Genomic DNA, 2145 nt, shown 5'->3' with positions numbered 1-2145 from the left:
CCACCAGGGAAGCCCACCTTTAGTTTTTGAAAGATACTTTGCTTGTACAGAACTCAATTGTTTCTTCCTTCTTTCCTTCCTTCCTTCATTCCTCCTTCCCTCCTTCCTTTCCTTTCTCTCTCTCTCTCTTTTTCTGTACTTTAAAGATATTGTCCCAATATCTTCTACTTGAGGGTTTTCTGACTAGAAACCCAAGGTTATCTCACTTCTATTTCCTCTGTATGTAATGTGTTCTTTTCCCCCCATAACTTCTTTAAGATTTTGTCCTCATATTTTTTGAGCTGTCTGATTATGATGTGCTTTTGTGTGGTTTTCCTCATATTTCTTGAAATTGTAGTTCATCTAGCTTATTGAGTGTTGGGTTTTTTCATCAAATCTGAAAAATTTTCAGCCATTATTTCTTAAAACATTTTTTTCTGCCATTTTCTCCCTCTTAAAGTCGAATTACAGGTATATTAAGCCACTTGAATTTTTCCAGAGCTCACTGATGTTCTTTTCATTTTTTTAAATTCTTTTTTTTTTCCTCTCTGTGCTTGATTTTTATATTTTATATTGCTGCTTTGGATCTTTCTGTATCTTCCATGTCTCCACTTAACTTTTGAACAAATAGAAAACAATTATAATAATGGCTTTAATATCCTTGGCTGTTATTCTAACATCTGTGTCAATTCTGGTTTTGTTTTACTCCTTGATGCAGATTATACTTTCCTGCTTTTTACACATCAGGTCATATTTGATTGCCACACATTGTAAATTTTTCCCTTTTTGGATGAGAACTAGCTATTTTTGTATTTCTATAAATATTTTTGAGCTTTGTTCTGGAGCACAGTTAAATTATTTGGGAAATGTTTGATCTTTTTGGATCTTGCTTTAAATTTCTTTCTTTTTTCTTTTTTTTAGGAAGGACCATAGCTGTGTTTAGTCTATAACAAATTATTCCTATCTTCTGAGAAGGATTGGAACTTGGGTGAGGCAAGTGAGGAATCAAATGTTCAAAATAAGGATACACTCCTGTTCAGGATTCTGCAAGTTCCTGCCTGGGTAGAAGTACCTACTTAAGAATGGGGCCCCGGATTGCAAAATGTAAGGAGGCACTTATTGTCATGTGCCAGTCCTGTAGAAAATTGGAAGTCACCACCACCTTAAGTTTGCTCCTTCACTTCGGGCACCATTTTCCCATTCTGCTTTCTGTATCCTTATATCCTAAGAATAATACAATTTTCCAGTGGGCCCTATTCTAATCTTCTCAGATGGTTCTTTCCCAGCCTTCTGAAGTTTTATCATACACGTGAGCCAATCACTCTGGTGAATACTCCACAGGGACCCTCCAAAACTGTTCAGGGTTACCTTTATGAGCATCTCTCTCCTCATTGGCACTCTACCCTGCGCCTCTAGCCAACTGACCTCCTGGACTCTTAGCTTCATCTCCTCAACACAGTGTAACCTCTGAGCTCTGCTGGGTTACACTTCCTGGGCCACAGTCTGTAGACTTTTCAAATGTACTAAGCTGGGGCAGTCATATGGCTCATAATATTTGTTTCCCTTCTCTCAGTGACCCCTATCTGTCATTGTCTGATCTCCAATGTCTTGAAAACCATTGTTTCATAGGTTTCCCAATATTTACTACTGTTGAGACAGTTGGGAGGGAAAATATGGTCCCTGCTACTTCATCTGAGCTGGAAGTAAAGTATCCTACAAATGGTATTCTGAAGAACACATTTATGTTTGTACATTTCCACACATTTGTATTTTTATATAGAGGAATTGCTGTTTTTTGGAGGGGATCTATGCCAGTCTGAGTGCCTGCCATGCATCGAGCCCTCTTCTGAGTTAAGATTTCTGTATGTGCCATGTGCCCGGGTAGCCCCCTGAGGACTAGATGGGAGATTTGACTAAAATTAGCACTCTGACATAAATATTTAGTATAAGTTACTGCTTCTTGCAATACTGCAAAGAGTAGGTTCTTGGCAAAGCACACCAACTTATGGCAGGCTGAAAGATGTTAAGTGAGCACAATTTCTTGAGACTACACAGTTTTTCATGTGAGAGAAGGTTGTTGGTGGTGCTCATCTCTCTACCCAGAGTGAGGTCTCACCAGTTCACAAGGAAACCCAAGTAAGGATTTGTCAAAACTCTTTTACTCTT

The sequence above is a fragment of the Mesoplodon densirostris genome, chromosome 8 (genome assembly GCF_025265405.1).
Source record: "Mesoplodon densirostris isolate mMesDen1 chromosome 8, mMesDen1 primary haplotype, whole genome shotgun sequence".
In the NCBI taxonomy this organism is placed as follows: domain Eukaryota; kingdom Metazoa; phylum Chordata; class Mammalia; order Artiodactyla; family Ziphiidae; genus Mesoplodon; species Mesoplodon densirostris.
The sequence above is the reverse complement of the archived record's forward strand: the minus strand, read 5'-3'. Positions refer to the sequence as shown.